The sequence below is a fragment of the Phodopus roborovskii genome, unplaced genomic scaffold (genome assembly GCF_943737965.1).
Source record: "Phodopus roborovskii unplaced genomic scaffold, PHOROB, whole genome shotgun sequence".
Lineage (NCBI taxonomy): Eukaryota > Metazoa > Chordata > Mammalia > Rodentia > Cricetidae > Phodopus > Phodopus roborovskii.
The window spans coordinates 10647843-10661535 of NW_026126459.1; positions in this window are offsets into that span (position 1 = coordinate 10647843).

Sequence of the window (13693 nt, forward strand, 5' to 3'; positions counted from 1 at the left end):
CTGTCTTGGGGCTCAAGTTTGGTGAAGTTGCTAGCTGATGCTGTCTAGCAGACTTTATACACTCTGTCAGGTGCCATGGGGTACTCAATGAGGAAAATGCCTCACTGGTGACTGGGGTTTTGCTACCCTGGCCCTAAAAGCTCCTGAGTTCAGGCAATGGTCAGACAGTAGGCTCTGTCTGGAGATGGAGCACCTAGTGCATTCAGAAGTAGCAATTGACAGTTATTTTGGGGACTTGGAGATGTGGCTAGGATTTAAGTGCTCAGAACATCTCTGTGTGGCCAAGCCCTAGGCTGAAGCCCTGATCCCTGGATTTCAGCCTTGACAGAGCTACCATAATCTTGTTGTGGGTAGACATCCACCCTGGGGGTCAGGGGCACCTTCCCACTAAGGCCTCCAAGCCTCATCCAGAGCCTTTGGATGAAGGTCTTAGTGGTATCACTGTCTGGCCTTAGCTTTCAGCTCTGCAGGATAAACATGCTGTGACTGCTTCAGACCCTCTAAGGAACAAAGAGGCAAAGAAAAAGATCTCAATTCTTTCTTATTCCCCCCTTTCCCCAGGATTTCCTGGGAATCAAACTCAGGGCTTTGGCTGTGCTAGGAAAGAACTCTGCTACTGATCTATAGCCCTAACTAAAGAGCTTCTCTACTGTGTGTGGAGTGTGCCTTAAGAAAATGTAGAGACTTTTGGGGATCCTGTGGCCTCCCTGACACTCCATCATGCCTCTTCATGATCAGAGGGGCCTGCTAGAGAGCCCCACATATTCTCCACTTAGACCTATGTCTCTGACCTGCTGTGTGAACACAGGTGGTAGTGGTCACACTCCTCCAAGTCTGTTCAGTGTGAGGAGAAGGGCCAGGCTGGTCTTGTTCACCCTCCCCGCCTCTACCATTGGCAGCATGACTCACCAGCTCTTCTCATCTAGACTCATAAATGCAAAAAATTTCAAATGTCTTATCTGGCCCAGCTCTGTGCAGGTCTAATCCCAGGCCTTTGCTCACCTGGTAGGTTTCTTTTCATCTCTGTTATCAAGAGGGGAAAGAAGAGCCAGTGTGGTGTACTTACCATGGAGGCTGGGCTGCTGCTGAGAAGCTAAGCCTGGCTCCTGTCTGAGGTGTTGTCAGCTCTGATCTCCAAGGGCAGATGTGCCAGAGAGGGCAGTGTCTTCCTCATGACTGTTGTTTGGCTCAGGGCTGGTCTAGGGACACCTTCAAGGAGTGCTGGACACAGCATATGGGAGGATCTGGGGGCATCTAGGAAGACTCTGATATTTGGGCCTTCATGCTTAGGCCATATCTTAAGGCTGTTTAGTTTAAGCATAAATAGTGTAGTGAATGCCAGTGTGGTTAACAGAATATGGCTCCAAAGATGTCCATGGCCTGATCCTGGAGTCTAAGGATCTGTCAGGTAAAGTGGCAATAAGAATGAGGATTGTCAATAAATCAAGGATACCACCCCACCTTGATGTGGGGAGATTGTCCTAGATTACTCAAGTGAGTCCAGTGTCTCAGGGTTATACAAAAGGGAGGTGGGAGGGGTCATCCTCAGGGAGAGATGAGGGAAGGACCCAACTGGAAGGGGCAGCAAGCTAAGGAACATGGACATTCTAAGAAACTAGAAAAGACAGCGAAGGGGCCCTAGGATTTGGGAGGGACTGGAAAAGGACCATTTCAATGCACACCTTGACATTTATAATGGGACACTCATGTCAAGACTCTGACCTCCTGACTGTAAGTCCATAGTGAGAGTGCATGGAGTAGGTAGAACACTGCACATTCTGTGCTGTAGATGTGATTCTGTACATGCATATTATTGGCTATTGTAGCTGTGGGATAGCATATTGTTACTGTTCTCTGGCTGAGTTCACTCTGTAGCCTGATGTCCCCAGAGGAACATAAGGTTGTTGGTGGTGGGCAGCGCCTAGACTAGATGTTTCAGGGTGCCCCAGATCAGGTTTCGAGAGAACTAGGGAAGAGAGTGCAAGGGAAGGTAACCAGAGGCTCAGAGATATGACTGAGCACCTGAGGTTGAGGGGCAAGACCAAGCTCAGGAATGATGGTTGTTTCCCTTTCCTCTAATGCAGAGGTTCTCAGACTTTCTAATGCTTCAACCCTGTAGTATAGTTCTTCATGCAGTGGTGATCCTCAACTATTAAATCATTTCATTGCTACATTATAACTGTAATTTTGCTGCTGTTTATGAATCTTAATGTAAATATCTGGTGTATGACCCCTGTGGGGGTTGAGACCCACATGTTGAAAAACCACTGCAGTGCCTGCCAGTGAGTGATTGAGAGGAGAGATAGTTTTTAGGATTCTAATCCACTGCCTTCTCAGATTATTACAGGTTTCCTGGATAAAGCTCATTGTAAAGTCAGTTCCTGGCTCAGTAAGATGGCTTGGTGAGTACTATGTCCACTGAGTTTGACTCCTGGTACTCACATGGTGAGGAGAGAAAACCAACTTTCTACCAGTATACAATAATATATATAATATATATCCACCCCTGTCCCCACAGTAAACAAACATGCAAATAAATAAGATTTTAAAAGTGTCAGTCCTGGTCTCTGCTCATTGGTGTTTCTGTGAGAGGAAATAAGACTCTGGTGTCCTGACTGCATAATCGCTGCAGCTCCAGGGCATGACAGTGGGAAGTGTGGCTCAGGGGCTCCTAAGGAGTCAGCCTCTGTGTACTGAGTAGCAGCAGGGTTGTAGGTCAGGGATGGCAAATTGAAAGCTTGTCACAGAGAGGAGACACCCAGCTCGTGACTAAAAGTTCTTTGGAAACTTACCATACTCGGGAGGTAAGGAAAACATCATTACTTGGTCCCCAGACCCTTCAGAGTTTGGCCTTCATCTGCCTCTGCCTTTATCCTCAGCCCAACCCTATGCTGTATGGTCTTAAGTGCAAGTAGCACACACTGTGATAGCCTTGGTCCCACCTGCCTTAGGGCCTTTGTGTGCTTGGCTTTCTATTCCATTTTTGCTTCTCCACAGTTGCATCTTTCTTACATGTCACCCCACATGTCCTTCTGCAGCTCTGTCAACCTGCAATTTGTTTTCAGAGACATCTCTGGCTGGCATTGCTTTTCCTGGATTGCACAGTCACAGGCACACAGACCTGTGCCTCTGCCAGGGCAGCAATGGCATCAGGCAGCTATGACCATGCCACATCGAGTTCTGTGGGGGATGTCTATAGTGCATTTCAGATTGGCTCCCTGGGGAACTCCTCTGAGAGTCTTCAGGGCTGCAGAAAAGGAAACCGAGGCACAGTGGAGCTCAGCAGTTTGTGATCCCATGGGTAGTCAGCACCCAAGGGTGAGTTCAGACATCTGTGTGTGGGCGGGGCTTCCCCACTCATTGCAGGTGGCAGATCTGATCTCAGTGGATGTGGGATGGGCATTTACCCCAGTGTATTGGCCTCAGTTCCAGACCTCAACAGATACAGGGCTCTGGATACATGGTTGGCTTGCTGGAAGGACTTAGATCATTCCATCATGACAGGATGCTATGAGCTCACCATTGAGGTATAGGCCAGTATAACGCAGGGCTCAAGACCTACCCCAGAAGGAGCTTTGCTGTTCTTGATAGAGCTTATAGGCTGGGGATTCTGTGGGCTTAGGACTCTGCACACCACTCTCCACCTGCTGACAGTTGCCCTTTTTTAACAGTCTCTTACTCTCCATGGCTTTTGTACAACACACTTTAAAATATGTGATATTTTGTCAACTCTTTGAGATTTCATGCATGCATATGATGTTTTTTGATCATATCCCTCCCTCTACTCCTACCCTTAACTCCTTCTGGATCCACCCCTATCTTATCTCTCCTTCTACTTCACATCCTCATCCCTGATCCCATAATACAGTGAGTCCATTTTATACTTGCCATATACTCATAGGTGTGGGCCTTTCCATTGGAGCATGGGGCATGATTAACCGACCAAAGGCCACACCCTTAAAGAGAATGGACTCTTCTTCTTCCTGCAGCCATCAAGTCAATGGTCCTCAGGTAAGAATGGGGCTTTCGGAGGTCCCACCCTTCCAGCTGGAATGTTGACTGGCTTGCTCTTGTTCTGGTCTTGTGCAGGTAGGCACGTCTCAGAAGTGGGTTTTGCTTTCTTCGGTTTGGTTTTTGTTGCTGTTGTTTGCAGGGCTGGGGAGAGAACCTAGGGCTTTGGGCATGCTAAAAGAGTGAGCTGTTTGCCTGGCCTCATAGCACCCTTCTTAGCTATTTTCCTTGTCACAGATAGATAGGCTTCATAGGTGGTTCGTAAATGTGCCTTCTCTTTCTACGTCCTCTCTGTACCTCTCCCACCTTCTCCTTCTTGCCTTCATCTTTCTGTCCTTCCCCTCCCCTTGGCCCTGGTGAAAAGCCACCCTCGCCCATCACAGACAGAGGCACAGGTTGTGATCACTTCCTGGGCTCCCACATCTGGAGTTGTGTGGGTACTGCTTCTCTCTGCAACATCCCAGAGTTTTCTTCTGCCCTTATCAATTATTCCTCTGGTCTGGCTGAACCCAATCCTTGTTTGACCTGATTTCAGGGTCCTGCATCCCCTGGGCAAAGCTCCTGATTGTGCTTTACAAACATATGAAATACAGAGCCTGGGGACATTGAGGTGTGCTGTTAGGTGTGAGCCCCCACCCTATGGTCTGCCCTGGGACTTTCATGTTATTGCCATGTGTGTTGGTGACACTCTGGCTGTCCAGTGATGGCTATCTCCAGTACCTGTGATTTGAGCTCTGAAAATATTATTCGAGCTCTGAAAATATACTTTCTTTCTAGAGTTGATTCAGGACATCCTGGATGTCAGGATCAACTGGACTTGAGCAGCCATGGGAGGGCCCTCATCTGTCCTGCCTGCTGAGTGCTGCATGAGGGATCAGTTTGCTTTGCTAACCATGACTGATTTCCCGCAGTGGCATTGCACTGTGAGGAGGCATACTGTCTCCTGCAGGGTTATTGACAAGGCATGGTCTGTTTTCTTGGCCCTATGCCCCCCCCCACCAAGACACCATGGGGCTGCACTGAGACCTACAGGGAGTGGTGATGACCCCATGCTTGGTATTCTAAGACAAGCTGAGAGCTTCGATCCCATGCTCCCTGTGAAGTCCATCTGAACAGCTCTACCTATTCTGCTTGCCAGCGTATCCCACCATCATCTGTCCTTAGGTGCTACCCAAATTCTTCTTTTAGCACGTTCCTTCTACTCCTTCCCTGCCATTTATTCTAGGGGGTGAGGTGGTTCTGGAAAGAGACCAAGGACTAAGGAACCTCAGATGTGCTTCTGGGAAGCTGGCCACTGGCCTCAGTGAGTGCCAGGCAGGGCATTGTGACTCATGTCATGGCCAAATGCAGAGACTGTACAGACAAATGGACTGATAGGAACACACGAGCAGAAAGGCAACAGAGTCAAGGTTCCAGCCCATTGCTCTCTCCTTGCCTGAGGCACAACTTCCTTTCCGTGTGTTGGTTATCATGGGGTGGGGCTGCCTTAAGGATATCAAGGCATTCCTTCTATTATTGAATATAAGACTTCCTACCCTCCTTATAGGTACTCTACCCTACTCTATCTGGAACTGTTCTACCTGCTACGCTGTAGCTTTTGGCTCCTGTCAAGTCTGATGTGTACATGCGAGGTAGGGACTGAGCTCTGGGTTAGGTTCCAGAAGGTTCCTTGGGGGTAGAATACAGTGTGTGCAAATCCCATGTGCCTGCCTCAGTGAGATTTCTATGGAGATAAGCTGAGGCCAAGCCCCATGTGTTGTGTGGGAGGTATGGTCCTGGAGCAGAATCAGAAGACATGGAGGGTGGAGCAGAGAAGGAGGGGTTGTAGTTAGACTTTTTTCATAGGGGCCATTGGCTCCCTGGTAAGGACACAGAGACATACTTTTAATTATGAAAGCTTGGCCAATAGCTAGTTTCTAACCAGCTCTTATGACTTAACCCATTTCTATTAATTTACTTTCTACTTTGTAGCTTTAATACCTCATCTCCATATTGCCCATCCTGCTTGTTCTGCGTCTTTTGGTATTTTTGCCTTTTTCTTACCACTATCATCTCTGCCCCCTAAATCCTGCCTGGCTATTGGCTATTTGGTTTTTTATTAAACCAATCAGAGTGACATATCTTCACAGTGTACAAAAAGATTATTCTGCAGCAGGGGGCTGTAGGCCTTAATCAGCCAGGGCAGTGTGTCATCCAAAACCACTTAACCTTGTCCTTGGACTTTTAGTGGTTCACTCTGAAATGAGCCTGTCTCTGGGTCTGTTGGCTCCTGGGAGACTTTGGAATGGCCTTGAACCCAGCTGGTTCTGAGTAACAAGTCATTAGTCAGTCCCAGGTCCTGGTGACCCACAGCCTGGCTCTTCAGTGATTCTGAAAAGTTGGAGTGACTGTTCTCTTGGCCCTCCAGCCCATGCTTGTCACATCCTAACACACACGGCGAACAAGCAAATTTTGGTCTGGTGGTGCAGATGTGCTGGGTCTGGCCTCTTCTCCTCCATCACAAGCTTTTCTCGATCCTGATGATGTCTGGTGACTGTTCTATACTCCTTTCGGGGTGGATGTCTGTGGCCTCTCTGTGCTTCGGCTCCTCGGGTGTTTGGGAGCTCCCAGTGCAGCCAGCTGCATCTGTGTGCTGTGTGTGACCTGGGATGTTTACAGCACTGACTTAGCTCATCCTCCACAGCAGTGCAGTGAACACTTCCCCTGACAAAGCTTCTAGACTCCTTCTACTTGGTTAGGTCTGTCTGGGAGCATCTCTAGATACCAGTTGGGGCATTGCAGGACTTAGATTCTGGTCATCACAAACACTGTTTAACAGGATGGGCTCACAGCTGTGGTTATGTCATCATTCCCCATTTGACCCCCATACTCACCTCCCCCCTTCAACTTTATCCCCCATCCCCCATTGTGTGGTTGGAACTTGGGACTTCGGTATCCCTCTTACTGATTTGCCTGGAAGCCCTGAGTTCTAGAAGTTTGTTGGAAGTTTGTCTAGAACAGAGTCAAGTCATGCATTTGCAAGTGTGTGTGTGTGTGTGTGTGTGTGTGTGTGTGTGTGTACACATGTGTGAGTACAATTCTCTCATAGGCCAGAAGAGGGCATCATATCAGATCTACTGGATCCACAGGCTATTGAGAGAGGCTCTCCATAGGAGCTGGGAACCAAAATCTGCTCCTCCAGGAGAGCAGCAAGCTCCCTTAAGCATTGCGCCATGTCTCCAATCCCTGACCTTCTCTGTTTTGAAAACATTAACTCCAAGCACCAACTGTTCTCCATGAGCCTCTGTTTCTTACCTATAAGATGAAAATAAGAATGCCCCACCTAGACGATGGTGGTGAGGACCACACTTAGAACATCCCACAGAGGCTTGCAGGAGAGAGAGTGATTCATGCTTCAAAAGGGGCAAATGGTGTTGTCACTGTCACTCGCTGGGGACATATTACTATGACTTACAGTCAGTACAATCAAGTGAATTGAGTAGGCTGTTTCCTCTTGCTTCAAACATGCAGAAATCATGGATACTATAGAATGGAAACACATAGTAGACCTTGGAAGCAATGGAAAGCTTCATTTATCAGAAGTGGGTGGGGCCCTGTGCTTGTTAGTTTTTTGTCACTTCGAGTCATCAAGTTAGAGTCATCTGTGAAGAGGGAGCTTCAAATTGAGAAAAATACCACCACCAGACTGGCCTGTGGGCAGGTCTAAGGGACAGTGCTTTGATTAATGACTGTTATGGAAGGGCTCAGTTCACTGTGGGCGGTGCCGGCCCTGGGCAGGTGGTCCTGGGTGCTATAAGAAAGCAGGATGATGAAGCCAAAAACCAGTATTCCTTTACAGTTTCTGCTTCAGTTCCTGCCTCCTGGTTCCTCTTTTGAGTTTCTGCCCTGACTTCCCTCAGTGAGGGACTATGATAGGGGCAAGTAAAGCTAAGTAACCCTTTCCTTTCCAGATTGCTTTTGATCGTGGTAGAACAGGCCCTAAACTCAAATTAGGGTTGTGAGTTTTGTAGCAAGATCACATCCAGGATGTAGTAAATCTCCTGGATCCAAGGAGTGGGGGCAAGCTATAACTATTATCCCTTTGGGTTTGGCAAAGGCTATTGCTTTAGTCAGGGTCCTTCATCTCTGTGATGCATTCTGCTATGGGTTTCTAATTTTAGGATGTTAGCCCGTGACATATTAGGTCTATATATTTACCAGTATGTGTAATCAAAGTCATCTGGTCCTGGCAGACAAGTGTATCGTGTTATGGCTTTATTGTGTTTTCACCTCCCAGGACACCCAGAATTCCCACAGAAGAGGCATTGAGAGTAAGACATACCAGAGAGTTCACATTGCATCAAATTAAAATAAAATTGGCATTCCAGAGCTGTGACAGGCAGAGCTATCTGAAGGCTTCAGAGTGATCACTAAGTGTTATAAGGAATCAAGGGCATCACCCTGCTCCTGGATGGAAGGGCATGGTGAAGATGTCAGGTAGTTTCAAAGATGAACCAGAGGAAATTACAGGGTTATAAAATGCCACTAACATAAGAATTTATTGCTCATTCCTGTTCCTAAGGTGGTTATTCACTCAAAGCAGAGAACACCTCCACTTCTAGTCTTAGGAAACGAGTTGGGAGGATCAGGGAGCTCAATGTCTCCTCTCCTCTGTAGGCTCATCATCCATCCAGGAAGTGTGGCCTCAGAGTCAAAGCAGTAGGGAACATTTGTTCCTGTCTTTCCCAAGCAGGTTCCTGGCCAGTAATCCATCCCAACACCCTCTGGAGCAGAGCAACCCCCTTACTCATTAGGCTTGGGTTAGGAGAGCTCAGTGATCACTGTGTGCCATGGGTAGTGCTGACCCAGATGTGCAACTTCAGAGCAGATGTCTCTCATCCCCAGACACACTGGCATCACCCCAGCAGCGGTAGTAAAGCATCTGGTGTTGAATCGCGGTGTCCCCAGAGAGTCACAATGGAGCCATGAGGGTGCCATCTATGGCCAGCATCACTCTGAATGTCACAGCTCCATTTGGGTCAGTCTACTGAAAGGGTAAACATTAATCCATTTAGTGACTAACTTACAAATATTTAATAGTGGCTAAGGGCTTTACCTTTGGGCTTAGGGGACCGTGGGTCTATCTGGACTCTCTTCCTACATCATTACTGCCTCTGTTAGTCCTAGCTCTTGGACATGGAATCCTTCCATGTGGTCATCTGAGTCACTATCAGTATGTAATGATTGTGGCTAAGGGCACATTCTAGGATAAACATTTAAAGCCAGCAGCAGGTCTTGGTGTTGTCTAGAGACTCCAGAGATTAGCATGTCTCTTGTCATCAAGCTCCCCCAACCCACTGCCTGGGGCAGTGACATCCATCAAGCAAATTGATCAGGCTTCAGAGAACAGGTCAGGAATGTTCTGTGGCATGGCAATTGGTGGACCTAATTGTAATTAATGACTGAGAATCCCTTTAAGAATTCATAACTAATTTAAATAGACATGTAAGGATGCAAAGTAGGTTCAGCCATCTTTAAATGCTTCACATGTAGCCCATAATTACAAGAAGTGTCTTTCCTCTGACATGCAAAAGGAAGAATGATCGAAAGCTGCTCCTGAAATATCTCAACCCACTCCCTATCAAGATGGGGAAGAGATCAGATCCACTAGGACTCAAGCAGGTAAAGTTCCAGATGGCTTTGTGTTGGAGGACTGGGGTGAAGTGGAAGGGTTGGATCCAAGGCATGCTGGGTACCTTTAAAAGGAAGATCATTTGAAGGATAAAGGAATGAAGGGTTGTGATGACTTAAACACTGCCAATAAGAAGTGTAAACATGCAGAGTATGGACAATGAAGATGGAAGTTATGAACCTCATGAGTGAGGGATGACCAAAAATCCCATCATAATCTCCACTGGAGGCATATCTATGTCTCTTTTCATGAGTCCCAATGGTCTCTGTCTTCTTCACACTGAGGCTTTCAGGCATAGTCCTTAGCAGACTGGTAATTTCCACTCACTGTTGTTTGAATGTTGGCTTTGGTCCTGAGCTCCTACACTGGGAGCAGGTGCAGTTTATCCACATGGGGAGGGATCAAGGGGATAATAGCCTCTCTGAACCTCCCGTCACCTGTACAACCTGCCAGCCAGACAGTGCATGGTCTCTGAAGGACATCATCTGGTTTCTGTGCAACCACGATCACTGACCACAGGGTCCATTACTGCTGGACCCTGCCCAGACTATACATTGATAAGTATAGATAAGACAGTCAACAGCTTGAGTAGGAATTGGGTGGTGGTTTTTTACACAAAATCAGATGAACAGAAAAATCATGAGATGAGCTATGTGGGGCTGTTCTCTGTCCAGCTACACAGGTTCATGGTCAAGGAGAAATAAACAAATAGTGCTTATTTATTTAATAAGGGCAGATTCATGTTTTAGCCAAGGTCATAGTTTGAAAGCAATGCTCAAAGCCCCCCAGGGAAGGACAACATGCTAGCTCAGGTGAGCAGTAGGGAAATGAAGCTGAGTACTCCTTTAGTACCTCTGGAGCTTTGGGAGAGGTTGGCCTCTGCCAGATCCAATAGATAGACTTGGCCATGCATCCCAAGCCACCCACTAAAAAGACCAGGAGTGGTGAAAAGCAGAAAGAGATTTGATTCATATGGCACATTGGGTTCAGTGATCCCAAGTTCTTTTTTGGGGTGTTGACCTGGACTTTAGACTTAAATAGAAGAATTGGGGAGAAGTCAAAGGCATGCATCATCAAGCATTCCTGGGCACATTGTGGTCTGGTCATTAACTGTCTTTGTATTATTTCTATAGTGTGGTCCAAGACTCCTTAGTGTATGAGGAGAAAGTGGATCTCAGGAAATATTTCCTGCTCTATGCTTGGACAGCTGCCCTTGTTTGGAGGGGTGATTTGTTTGCTTAGGTTCCCTGATGCTTGTGGGTAGTTTCATCTTGCAGTAGAGGTGTTTATCCAACAGTCTTATTATTTGTGCCCGGAACCTAAAGTGGCTGAAGGTCAGGACAATGAGCAGGGCACCTTTCATGGGTATGGAACACTTTAAAAGCTGACACTAGAGTACTTAAAGGAGACAGATGAAACCTGAGGGCAAGGATACCAGGCTTCTATTATGCTTTAGTTGCCTTTGGGCCCAAATGAAGAGTTGATGCTTTTAACAACCACATTTTCTAAGTGGATTCTACAAGGGCTAAGGGAGCCAGACACTTGTTGCAGGAGCCTCAATGCCTGCACAGGGTCTCTAGGTGTCCTACTTGCGGCTTCTGTTGCAGTGATAAAACACCATGACTAAAAACAAGTTGGGGAGTTTATTTGGCTTACATTTCCACATCATCACTCATCATTGAAGGAAGTCAGGGCAGAAACTCAAACAGGGCAGGAACCTGGAGTCAGGAGCTAATGCAAAGGCCATGGAGGAATGCTGCTTACTGGCTTGCCTATAGCTTGACCTTATGGAAACTTTTTTTTTTTTTTTTTGTAGTTGGTTGTTTTTATACTCTTTTCTCTTTACTCTTTGTGGGGCCCATTACCCAGCTGCCAAATAATAAACAAATGGAGTCTATTCTTTCTTATGAAGGTCTGGCCTTAGTTTGGCTTGTTTCTAGGCAAATTTTCTTAAATTATTCCATCTATCTTTTGCCTCTGGGCTTTTATATTTATTCTATATAGCATTCTTTACATCTTACTCTTCAGCTTTCTGTGTAGCTTGGTGACTGGCCTCTGACATCCCTTTCTCTTTTTCTTTTCACTCCTTGATGATCTCTCTAGATTTCTCCTCTGTATGGCAGCCCCACCTATCCTATCTCCTGCCTAGCTATTGGCTATTCAGCTCTTTATTAGACCAATCAGGTGTTTTAGACAGGCAAAGTAACAGTTTCACTGAATTAAACATATGCATTTGCAGCATATCTTTGCATTATTAAACAAATGTCTCATAGCATAAACAAGTGTAACACATCTTCAACTAATATTCCACAACACATTTTCTCAGCTGAGGCTTCCTTCTCTCTGATGACTCTAGCTTATGTCAAATTGATATAAAACTTGTGTATCAGGGAAGACTGGAAGACACACTAGAAAGGAAGCTAGAGTTGAGATTTCTGCAAAATGCTGGGAGGAGGTTTTGGGGGGAACTTATTCAAGCAATGGTAGCAAATAGAACAGGTCCTTGGTTCCAGGAGTGTGAGTGTCTTTTTCCCTAACCCCCTCAAATAGAAAAGTCTAGTATGTCAACTCTGTGGATTCCTTTCCAGCTGCTGGAGGCTCAGCCTCCAGGCAGCAATAGAATTTGAGTTCAGTTCCTCGTGTATTGACTGTAGGTTCCTGGCAGGAATGCTGAGGGCTGGACTGCTCATATGGCAACCAGTGTTTCCACTGTGTACACAGAAAGGTAAGTAGTTGTGGTGACCTGAACTGAAACATTTGCTCCTCTGCTGCCTCAGCCACATTGTGAGTGATTGAGCTGTTGGGGTTGCTAGATTGGAGTATAGAGAGGACACTTCTATTGAAGGGGTCTGTTGTGGAATATTCTTTAACTGTATAAAGGTGTGTTACATTTGTTTACACTGCCTTTATTTTAGTGATGCAACAATGTGTTACATTTCTTTGACCTTGCCTGCTCAAGGCACCTGATGGCTCTAATTAAAAACAAAAACAAAAGACTGGAATGGCCAATAGCTAGGCTGGAGAGTGATAGGTGGGGCTGGTGGGCAGAGAGAATAAGTGGGAGGAGAAATATAGGCAAAAGAAGAAAATAAGGGAGAAAGACAGGATCACACCCTAGGCCAGAAGCCAGGCAGCCCCCAGCCAACCAGCTATGGAGACAGCAAGAAAGCAAGACAAATAGAAAGGAAGAGAGATAAATTGATAGATAGTAGGTAGATGATAGATAGATAGATAAAAAGCACCAAGCAAAACTTAGATAAAGATAAATAGATTAAAATAAGAGCCAAGCTAAGGCTGAACATTCATACCTAATACTAAGTCTCTGTGTCGTGATTTGGGAACTGATGGTGGCCTAAAAGAATGCAGCCACAGGTGTTTAAGAAGGTCTTTTGGGAGTAGCCATGGAGTGGAAGAGAGAGATTCACCCCACTCAGGGCAGTGGTCATGACTTGGTGGGATCCAGGGTTTGGAAGACACATGGGATTTTTCTGGAAGCTTCTTAGGGGGCTTGAGGGTTATATGTGCTTCTACCTCCACTGTCCTAGAGCTAGGACTGGACCAAGAAGTAAGAGGATCCTGTATCTGTGTGACCTGAGCACTGAGAGCTCAGGAGCCATGCCCAGATGTGACTAAGTTGTACCAATATCAGCAGCACCATATTGCAAAGTTACAGATTGATTTCTATTCATACAGATGTTGAGAGGAGCCAAAGTTAAGCAGAAACAGGTATCAGCAATGACTTCTGGCCTGAGGATGAGAGCAGAGGAGAGCAAACTGTTGAAACGGGAGCAGAAGTGGTCGTGAGAGGTTTACCAAAAGATCAAAATGGAGAGGACTGTAAAGATGGTGCCCCGGCTCACCATCAGTGACCAGGTGAAGTCTCTAGGGGACAGGCATGTCCTATCAGGATAGCAACACCCTGTATCTTCAGTTCAAGACACTGTAAAACAGCAGAGAGGCATGGATGGATTCCTGCCCATGTGGGAAGGGGGCACGGGCTAAGAGCCTCCT